Source organism: Lissotriton vulgaris, chromosome 9, assembly GCF_964263255.1.
Source record: "Lissotriton vulgaris chromosome 9, aLisVul1.2, whole genome shotgun sequence".
Taxonomy (NCBI): domain Eukaryota; kingdom Metazoa; phylum Chordata; class Amphibia; order Caudata; family Salamandridae; genus Lissotriton; species Lissotriton vulgaris.
Window position 1 is genome coordinate 808244025 of NC_141697.1, and position 12004 is coordinate 808256028.

Below are 12004 nucleotides of genomic sequence, written 5' to 3' on the forward strand. Positions count from 1 at the left end.
CTCATTAATTATATTTGTTCCCATTTAGTACTCTTTCTCTCCTTGTCTACCTCCCTAGCTCCTAACACCTCTCCCCTGAATCTCTCATCTTGTTTGCTAGTCTGCCTAGCCCCTTGTCTTTTGTGCCCTTTGACTAAGCACTCCTTCTCTCCTTGTTGGGGAAAGATCCAATATTTATACTCTGGAGTCTCAGCGAACCCGCTGAGAGAGCCCACTGTGCCAAGGGAGCCACTCATAGCAGAGGTATGGTATGGCACCCCTTGCCAAAGCACTCCCTCTCCCATTTTTGGGGAAGGGTCCGGTATGTAGGCCTTGGAGTCTCAGAGACCCCTCTGAGAGAGTTCACTGCACAAAGGTAGCCTCCCGCAACTGAGATAGGGATGTGATTCCACTTCCCCTGGGATCACTGCTTACTGGACTTTGAACGTTGCTTTGACTCGTCTTCCAGTTTGTGTCTCCGTCGCCCTTCCCCTCCTCTTTCCATGCGGTGTCCTTCATCCTCCCCTGTTCTTTCCCGCCTTCATTACCTGTCTACTTCGCCAGCTCCTTCCCTCTCCCCTGAATCTTTCCCCCTGCCTGCTTTTCCCCTTCGTTATTTGTGCTTATTGTTTATCTCGACCTTACAAGTAACTATGTTGCCATGCTCTAATAACTGTGTAACCTTTGTAATGATGTAACCTGTAACTATGATCTGATGCTCATGTAAAGCGCTCTGATTCCTCCGGGTCTAGCCAGCGCTATCTAAAACCTTTCAAATAAAAAATAAAATAGAACGACAAACCTCCCCAAATTTATTGCCTAAGCCTACAGAATGCACTAACACTCCCCAGCACACGTCAAAGATTTGTGAGAATGATTTAACAGTGCGTAAAATAAGCACAATTTATACAAAAGAATTCAGATTCTCTCGTCTTCTTTTCTCCTTTTATTTTTTAGATCTTCAAACAGTGAGACAGCCAACACGGGTTTCGTCGCATACATGGGAATTAGTCCTGTGACTTTTTCAATGCTGAGTAAATACAAACATTAAAACAAACTCAAGTACTTCTTCGTGTAACAGGAGTACACATATAAATACATTCAGTTGTTGTGATGATCCACCTCAAAGATACAACCAAATGTCATGCACAAGATGGAGTAAGTTCCCACAATAAAAGGAAGTTCAAAAGAACAAAATCCAGCAAACTGTAGTACCAAAGGAAGATGGAGGACGAAGAAGAAAGTGAGGGGGTGAATATACGTGAATTTGTAAAAGTGAATGGTCTTAAAATGGCGAACGCTTGAGTCCAAGTGCCTCATAAAACGCGCACATCCATCCGTGAGTGGAATGACTAAGATTCGTGAGATTACATTTAAGTGATAGAAGTCTAGTAGAGACAAGACAGAACCCTATATAGCCCAAGTCAGACATGAGTGTCAAAAAATACCTAAGTCTTCTCAGTATGAAATTCTGTGAAATTGAAAAACGATGCTCAGGTAAGTAAAAAATATTCTCCAAAAGCCTAGTACACTACTTGTATCGGTGCTAGACCAAAAAAATACCTACAATTTCTGTGGTGATAATTCCAACCCACAAAGGGTGTCTGTATCCTGCAGCATCCTTAAACACAGTTCCTATGTATCCAGCAATCCTGATATATTCTGGTATTGTAAGCTGCAAAGGAATCATAGCCTGAAGATCTCAATAGGGGACCTCCTCAAAGCATTTGTTTCAAGGGCAAAGAATATAGGTTTAGAATTCCTCATTACGCCCAGCTCATGGTCATAGATTATAATTATACGTCAGAGCTGTTTTAATGACACTGCCATATTTACAATCAGAATTAGTATCATTACAACTACAGGTGACTGTTCTGGAGCACAACCTTAAAGACATCTGCCTTTTCAAATGTCCACGTATTAACATTATATTGCGTATCAATATGCCATTGTATAGTGTCTCTAACCGGAAATGCTCTTGCAAAGAAAGGCTGAACCCACCCGTATATCTACATAAGCGTCTTCCGCGGCAAAGACCGGTACCATATACCCGGTAACTGAATAAAAAATCGGAAATAGTCACAATTTTCTCCACATGGTACCAACTTAGGAATGCCTCCACCTTTGTTTAAGACTAGCAGCTTAGTCAATGTGGTCCTACCGCTAAAGAGAGACAGAGGTCCCTCTACATGTCAAATCTTAACCATAGGATATCGCCTATAATGCAAATGTTACCACTGGCACCCAATTCTCAGCCCCACTCTTACTCCACTCCAGTGGTCGAAGAGGGCGGGAACGGCAGGGCACGGCATGCCCCTACTTCTTCAATTCCTAGTATTCTGTTCCCCTACTTTTATATTTTGAAAATGCGTCTCAGGACGCAAGAAATCACCATCGTATATGAATAACGCTTTACGTTCTTGGCGTTCGAGGACGGGTGGCAGAGAAGTAACAGGACTCTGTCTTTTCCTTCATGCCCAGAGAAGAAAATTACAGTGTCCACTTCTGCTCTGCCGCTTCAGTTGCCACCCCGCTCGTTCGCTCTTCCCTCTCTTTATGTCTAGCAATTCTTCTCTTACTGAAAACCGTGACTTCAAGATAGGGTTCTCACTTTCCTCTCCTTTATTTTATGTGGTTCCCTGAGAAATGGACCCAAAAAAAAGAAAAACATTTTTGCTGGAAATGTCGTATTTTTCTGATATTTTAATTCCAAAGTGCGGCATCTGGAATAAAAGTTTAAAAATATGAAAAATAACTAAATAAAGTAAGACAGAGTGGTAGCAAACTGGCCAGATTGGTTTTATTCACACCCAAACACATTAGCACCACTTTTACAGAGTTTGCCAGTGAAGCGCTATTTTTGTTTTTTTGTCTTTGTTTTCCCAGGGCTTGCAACTAGTGCACCAATACTGGAGGTTCTGCAATGTGTGGATTGGAAAACAAAATGTGTACTGCGGCTCTGCATCCAGGGATGTGGTTTTTTTTCCATACTGCTTACGTTTTGTAAGGATATGAGCAAAGGGCATTGAAATGGGTCCATTCACGGCCCTGTAGTCATGTCCTTAACTTTTCAGGCAAAAGCCCTCACTCATTTCTGAATAGTGAGAGCAAACATGTTAAGGTAACCATGTTGTTCCTGCTTAAATAACATACGGTTTGCAAAATTTTGCCTTCCATATGAGTGTTTGCTTTTTCCAGGATGTTGTTACTTTTTTTTGTAGGCTGGATATTGCTCTTGTCTAGTGCGTCATTTAAATTGGGCTGCATCAAGGTGTTTATAGCTGGCAGCAATTGGGTTGTAGTTGAAGGCAGTGTCAGTTTATCTCAGTGGGGCAGTATGGTGTTCAGTGGGGGAGAGGATGTGGCACTATGGCCAGAGCTGCTGAACTTGGAACTGTGGAACCAGGTTCAGCCTTAATAACCAGTCCACCAGACCACTCTCCTGAGAGAGCACAATCACATGCTATACCTTAGAAGGCTTCGCAAGACTTTAGAAGCCTTGGTGTCTTAGCACCAGCATGTGGAGCCTAGCTGTGGCAAGTGTGGGTTAACCTTCAAGGTTTGTCCACCACAATCCATACTGAAGTTCACCTCCAGTCTTGCGGGCAGGCCTATGAAGTAGCACAGCCTAGAACAACAGTGACTCTGTTACTGTGGTCACAGGACCCTTGAGAAGGGCCAGCTCTAGAGCAGTGCAACCGGTGTGACCACACCGGGTGCCGACTTTGGGTGAAGGCATTATGTTTGCAAGTATATTAAGGTTTTAAAAGTGTTTGCTGCCTCCTTCCTGGACTCCATCAATTTTCGGCAACAATAAAAATGTTGTGATGACTCTGGTCTTTAATGTTCTTCCTCGAGAGAGATCATTTTGTCTAGTGGAATTTTTGATTCATGGAAAGGTACCTCAGAGGGTTATTGTGCCTGCTGCAAAGAACATGTACCATGCATATCACAAAGTGCACATAATGTAAATAGGTCAGTGGGCTACTGCTTTAGTCAGAGAGATCTTTTTGTTACTTGCAGTTTATAAGTTGAAATCCTAACATAGAACAGTGAGCTATTAACTTTCATCTAAGAGCTGCATGCAAACTGCAAGGTATAAATTAGAGTGTCATTATTTATGTATTTATTTTAGAAGTTTTATATAGTGCTAGCCTGACCCCAGGGTATCGGAGCGCTTTACAGAGGATACATTGCAGAGACAAAAAACTAGACAAGAGAAAGAGACAATATTAATGCATGGCGATGCTGAGGGGTCAGCTTCATAGTCAAGGGAGCATCTGTTTCGTAGTCTCACTGACATGATGATGGAGCGGTGTTGGATGTCTGTTAAACCACTCTGAGTGTTCCTATCGACTCCCTGGGGCGCGATTGAGAAACAAGATTTTGAGTTGGCTTTTGAATTTTACAAAGGAGGGAATGGTTCTGATGTGGGGGGGAATGGCGTTCCAGATTGTGGGCGCGCTTTCTGCAAAGAAACGAGTCGCAGTTTTTAGTTTTCTAGTTTTTGGCGGGATGAGAAGGAGGGTGTTTGAGCTTCTGAGGTTCCTGGCCTGGCCGGCTTTTTTGAGTTTGGTCGCCAGGTATTCGGGTTTGCCGGTATGTAGGGCTTTATGAGTGAGGCACGCTACTCTGAAGCTGACCTCATTTCAACTGGGAGCCACTTAAGTTCACTGAGTGCAGGAGAGATGTGGTCAAATTTCTTCATTCCGATGACCATTCTGACTGCCGCATTCAGAGTTGTTTTGATGGGAGCTAGGTGTGTCTTTGCAATTCCTGAGAGGACTGCGTTCCCATAGTCCAGTCTTGACAGTACCTGTGTTTGAGTGGCCTGTTTGAGATCACCAGGTTTAATAAGGGGTTTTATTTTGTTCAGAAGTTTAAGGTTAAGGAAGGCGCTCTTAGCCGAATTCTTGATGTGTCTGGTCATGTTTAGTTTCGGGTCTAGTCTGATGCCTAGTGATTTGACAGAGTCAGCTAGGGTGAGATTCCCGCTGAGCGCATCTAGGATCTTTAGCCATTCAGCCATTTGAGGGTTCTCCTCCTTGTTTGAAGTTAGAAGTATATCAGTTTTGTCGGGGTTTAGTTTAAGAAGATTCGAAGACAAGGCAGTGTTGGACATCATTCAGTACGTCATTGAGTCTTGGAATGTCACTGAGGGAAGAGGTTTCCAGATATATCTGAGTATTGTCTGGTTAAGATGGAAGCGGATGTTGGCTGCTCTGAGTAGTTTGGTGTGGGGTTCCATGTAGATGTTAAAGAGTTGTGGGGAGAGCACTGAGCCTTTAGGGACTTCCTTGTTAATAGGGTGAGAGTCAGAAGCAAAGTTTTTCATTTTTTAGTTTTTGAGTGCGATTGTGTAGGAAAGAGGAAAACCATTGGAGGACTGCTTCACGAAGACAGGCTCTTTCTTGGAGAGTCCTAATGAGGAGTTTGTGGTCTACTGAGTCGAATGCTGCTGATAGGTCAAGGCAGCATTAATCAGAGTCTAGAGAGTGATGGATAACGTTGACAATGTTGAGGATCACAGTTTCTGTGCTGCAACCTTTTCTGAAGCCAGATTGGTAGGAGTCCTAGAGATATTGATGTTATCCAGGTATTGGATAAGCTGTTGGAGTACACACTTTTCAAGGATTTTGGATAGAAGGGGAATGTTAGATACAGGTCTAAAGTTATTCAAATCTGTCGTGTCAAGGCCAGGTTTTTTCAACAGTGGTGTGACTTGACCTACTTTAAGGCAGTCTGGAACGTCTCCATTTTTCATGGAGCTGTTTATTATTGTACACCAAAGCGGTGCTAGGGAGTGCCTCCGTTTTTTGGTTAGTAGGGGTGGAATAGGTTTAAGGACATGGGAAGAGGGTTTGGAAGTGGAGATCAGCGTGATTATCTCATGTTCCTGGATGTTTTTCCCCAGTCTCTGATTATCCTAATGTTTCAAAAAAGTGTTCTATTGGACAAAAATAATTCTGATTATTAAAGAGAACCCCCAACCTTGATATTACATTTTATATTCTGAGTTTGTGTTTCTCCATACCAATCACTATTAAACTATACGGCCAACTAGTATGGTTGTCATTTGACTCCTACACCTTGTAGTCCTTAGTCGAATGTAACATTTTCTATACAGTGATTTACACACATATTGATTGTCTCTGAGTAATGTGTGTGATGTAAAGTGCTCTGACACCCTACACTGGTATGAGTTGCGCTGTAAATCAAATTAAATGCATCTGAGAGAGTGTGGTTATGGAGACTTGAGGGGCACTGTAAAAGGGTGGTAGTGAGGGAATCCATGGCAGAGGTGGTCATTGGGGGGCAATAACAAACAATAATACACAGGGCACCACCAGTGCTAAGGCCGGCACTGCACTTGAGGCCAGTCTGCCTCACCCATAGGTACCTACATTGGCCTTGTTTTCACGCACACCAAACTAAGTTTGCAAATTTCACAGTCTCTCTGCTTCATTCACAAGCACTTTTAACATGTGCTGCTTGCTGTGTAGTCACAGGAATTAATTATGCAGCAAAGGAGGACAAAATTATGCCACAGTGTTGACTAAATTATGCATTAAAAAAGGCTGCAGCGTAATGCAGTATATTTTAATATTTTGACATGTGTACACATGCTAACAGTCTCTGGAAAGATTTTACCTTATTAGTACCAGTGTAACATACAAATGCAACAGTGAGAAAGGGGATCAGTCAACCTTTGCAATAAGCCATCCACTCCGCAGCAAAACAAGTCACATTTTATATTCGCTTTTGATGCGTTTGAGCTATAAACAATTTATTAGTTTAACTGGTCAGATCATACAGCAGGTCTTGCATTATGAGGCAAATATGGCAGAGCCATAATTATATAGAAAACATTTTCAAACTAGGATAGTTTGCCATTTATGTTTAAACTGCTGTTGTGGAAAAAGGGAGAAGTGCTGATGACAAACGCCATGGCTCAGCAACAAATGGCTTGTGCTTCCACATTTGATCGTATTTGGGACATTCTGTGATTAGAAGCATATCCCAATTTGTGAATGTGTTTTAATGTCAATAACTCATTATAACCTTATTTAATCATGTGTATCCATTGGTTGATTAAACTGGGCTGTGAAATGCCAAACAAATACTAAAAATTGGGATGATTGCAAATTCTGGCCTCACCTGTGGCTCCGCCCACAGATCCAATCCTTGGGTTATTCCCACCCTCTGATTCTCCGTCCACAGTTCCCCTAATTTTTTTCTCCCACTTTGACCACTGCTCTACTCTGACCGTGTATCAGTGTCTCTATCCTGTGGACGCCGTCAGTCACATGTTGTTGAGTACGCAACATGGGTGAGCCGCCAACCAGCTCTGTTTATATAAACGCGCTGTATCACATCGGCATCACCGGAGCAGGAAACCTACTTCTGGTCACCACTAGGAATCAATAATCCACATAGTAAAAGGACTATTCAGGGACCGTAACATAACGGCCATCTTGGAGTGTCAATATACGCAAGTTGCATGCATAAAGTTTAATAAGAAAGGGAAAATCAACAATCGTATTGCTAAAGGAGGTGTGATTGTCAGGAATTAAGAGTGTGGTAAAATTATAGTGTTTGGATATGCACACCCCTTTAAATATAAGTATGTGCATATACTCGGTGTGAGTCTCAAACTGGGAGTTTAATCAAACCCTGTCTCAATATCCAACCAAAAGGGTGAAAAAGCATTTGCATTAGTCTAAATAAAAGATGATCCACGAAGTTCAAAGTGTGTGGATCCTATAGTGTTCCATTATGCACACCCCCCTATATTTGAGTGTGCGCATACTCGTGAGTATAAATCGAAGTCAGGGAGTAGCTTATGTACCCTGACTCGTTATCCATCCTCCTTAGGTAATGAAAATTTAAATAATTAGTGTAGTACATTTCTTAATATCAATCAAGAGATAACGATAATGCTTGTTAAATATGCGCTTGTCAAGGCATTGTAGGAATTCTACTTTCTCAATTTGATTACCTTAAGACATAGACACATAGGTTCAACTGGAGTCTCACAAGTGCACGGATAAATTCACAATGTAAGTAAACAAAAAACAGAATGTGTACATATGTAGAGTGTATATGAAGTAGTACAGCTGGTTAATATACCTGCTACAAAGAGCAGATCTGCATTTTATGTGGATAGCTGAGTAAATTAGTAAAGCCAGCCTTTAACAGTTCTTTAAAACTAATGAAATGCATGTGAGAGAGATGCTATGGAGCGATGAGGGGCACTTTTGCTGGATGGGAGTAAGGAAATACGAGGTTGAGATCATGGGAGGCACCAAAAAAGACGTTCACGCCAGCCGCCACCAGCACTAAAGATGGCCCTGGTGCAACGGGTATGCTAAGATTACCTTTTGGATGGTAGCCCACAATGTTATTTATCACTAATTACTTCATGGTCATCAAGGCCAGCTTTCAGTAGTTACTCTCGAATCAAGTCAAGCAATCAGACTAACCCTGGGCAAAGCACTACGCTACACTCGCGTAGTTTGCGAAGTTTGAGCAACTTTGCCCTACGCGAGCTGCACGTAGCACAGTGCGAACACCCGTAGTGCAGCGTAGTGTAGTGCAGCGGTCATTTTTTGCTTGTTCGCGGTCTTCAACATCATGTTCGGGATCGCGAACATGCAAAATGACATTCCAGCGAGATTCTCAATGCGGGGAGGTCAGGTTTCTCATTGCGAGTGGTTGCGCATGCTCGCGACCGCTCGCAATGAGAAGCTACCAGTTTGTGTTGAGAAAGCTGCTGGTCGAGTAAAAATCTACTCGAGCAGCAGAAAACTACAGCTCGCAGTGTGCAAGATGCCGTTTTCAATGATTGCACAGTGCCGGATGCTTGTCCGCACTGTGCAATCATTGAAAACGCATCTTGCACAGTGCGAACCTGCTACTACGCAGCTCGCGTAGTAGCGTGAAGTTTGCGTAGTGTGAAGGGCATTTTGCGTAGCTTCGTGTAGCGCCACTTCGTTAACTACGCCCACCCCTAAATCAGACCCATGGCAGTATTGTTGCTTTGACTTCATTATGGACCTATTGAGTCTCATTATGGAGAATGTCTTGTTTCGCAGATTTGTAGATTCGAGGTATGCAGCGATGCTGGTCTAGCTTAATTTGTTCACAGTGTTCATCAGCGTTGAGCATCACATCCTGATTAACCGATTATCTCTGGTGCCTAATTTATACTCTGTCTTCAAGAAATGGTTTTCATTGTCCCTAAATGGCTGAACTTGTTAGGTAAAAACAGATCTTTTATTTATCAGCATCAGAAAAATCTGAAATTTCTTGTGAGGTTCAACATGGATCCTATTGCAATCGCGAGTGCTATAGAACCTCGATCTGGGTCGCACCCAAAATAAACTAGCACAGGCTGAAGGACTGGGTTCTTTAAGACCCAGCGGTGCCAGGGCACAACACCTGAAACCTTCGTGGGTAACCTGCTCCGGCGTACGAGTGACAAAGACACGGGACACTTCCTTCGACGTCAAAGATTCAAGGTTTATTTGCTGCAGGGAACACAGAGATCACGACAAGTACACAGCGTGCAACTTGGGGAGACTGCTTCAAATTGGTTCTGTGGATCGCTCCTTTTATACAATTTTTACCCATAGGATTACATTGAACACAAAAGTTTACAACCCGGTTCCCACCATTATCCCCCAGAGGGGTCGCTTTGGTCACTTTGAAACACATCAGGTCCGGAACATAAGTGCGGAAACATTTGGCGGTTCCCAACTGTAAAAACCATCTTCCCACCATTAGTGAATTCCAATCAGCAGTAAAACAGATCGAAATAGGAACAAAGACAGGTGCAGAGGAAGACGGAGACAGTGGGGAGATCGGAAAGGATGTAAAAGGGGAGGTATCAGGAAACACGATATACAGGCATCAAAGGGACGTGCCTAATGAGATGCACGGCTGAGACAATAAGTCCGTGCGGCAAGATGAGCCTCGAGCGGCGCCATCTGCCTTACAGTAGCAACCCCCTCGTCATAAAGACACTCACAAAGAACATGTGTCTTCCGCAGATATCTTGGGAGTCCCAGGGTCGCGAAGCGGACAACGTCCGTTCGCTGGCTACTTGAGGGCAAGAGACAAAATGGATGCCGTATCTAAGATGGAACCCGTGGGTACAGATGAAAAACCCACATAACAAACGGACGGTTTAAGTTAGCACAGCGAAACTGCGCACACTTACTAAACTCGTCATTTGCGGTTCATAGATACCAGACTCGACCATATTCGTGCGAGTCGAAAACACCACTTACAATTGTCACGGAACCTCAGACGCTCCTTTTGCCCTCATGTAGGCAAGCACTAGTCGGAATCATATTCGATATTCATCAGACCATCGAGATGTTGCTGCAGCATAGCTCTGTCCAACCGAGTCCCCTTGGTAACAGGTGGTTGTCTCATACACGTTGTAGCACAGAGGCCACATAAGGCAGGACCACACTGCACACAAAGGCAACACGTGAACAGGAACACTACAACGACTCCGATGATCATCAGAATCTTCCAACGCCAAGTCGACATCAGGCCCCAAAACCATCCAAGCAGCGTCCAATCCCCTACATCCACGTGTATGGATTCGGAGATCTTATGCAACCTCGAGATGGCTTGATAGACAGTAGGAGCATTATCTGGAATGAAAATGCAGCAGCTCAAATGGATCACCTTACATACCCCACCTCGATCTGCTAAGATGACATCTAAAACCATACGGTTTTGTAACGTCATAAGTCTCTCCGCCTGAAGTTCTGTGGTGATATTACCAAGGGCACTGGCAGTAATATTAGCTGTCGATTCTACCACTCGAGTCAACTGTCTCAGGTTCCTACTATTAACCATAGGTCCCCAAAACGGGAGGAAACCCTTGAAAAAGTCTCCTGCCTCTTGACCGGCAGTATCCACTTCGCTAATTACGCCTCGCACAACTCTAGTCTTATGATAATCGGCATCTACAGTAAACGTCGGAGGCAACAGATTTGCAATGAAACATGAGCCCATGAAGTCAGCGGGCAACCATGTGTATGCACGATCATAACAGATAAAGTATGTACCCTTGGCAGCCAGAAACACAGGGGACGAGAACATCGGCAGAATGTAATTGTCAGTGCAAGCACTTGCTCCAAGTCGGGCTTGTGATCTTCGACCACGACCCATAAGACAAAAATTACCAGTGTGGGGTACGACCCATATCGGAGGCGAGCTTTTAAGCTGCTTTTCGCTAGTGAACGCACTATATTCACCTCTACTTAGGACCCTATAGGCTTGTACCTCTTCTTCGGGAATAAGCGAGGGATCATAGATATCACTATCTAAATCCTCTATTGCTATTGACAAAGGTTTTTGATACGAGGTAGGACCAGAGTAGGGGGAACGTGGTTCTCGAATGGGGTGGAAACCCAGTGCGCTTCGAAACATTGTTTGAAATGCTCGAGCTGACCCTTGGGAACTGTACGGTAACACCAGATATGGAATTCCCTTATCCGTAGTATGTGGCATCAACCCACACACCCAGCAATTAGTAGTGTTAACCACTAACTGATGCTGATGGAGGAGCTGAATAAAGGAATTGTTGCGGAATTCTACACGTCTAGCCTGCTCGTGTTCTGGTAACATGTGAAAGGAATGAGGAGAAACAGTAGAGGTAAGATTAGGATAAGAAGTAGGAGTAGGTGTAGCAGGTAAGAAGTGAGACATCGTGTAATACACCCCACCCGCCAATAATGCAGAAGCAGTCAAGAACAATACAAACAGTTGGAATATGAAACATTTGGTACGACTGAGTTGCTGCAGCTTGAATCTGTGGACTTGAGCTCCCTCCAAATCATTCAGCTTCGAGAATGCCATTCCCTACGACCGTCCGCAACGTTTCTTGACGCACTTCGTTCTGTGCAGCAATAGTCAATCCCTAGGAGTTCCCAGGAACCGACGGCCTTTAACCTAGCGTCAAGACCTACTGTCCAGAAGGAAGTACGCGCGCGGCCCTACGGCC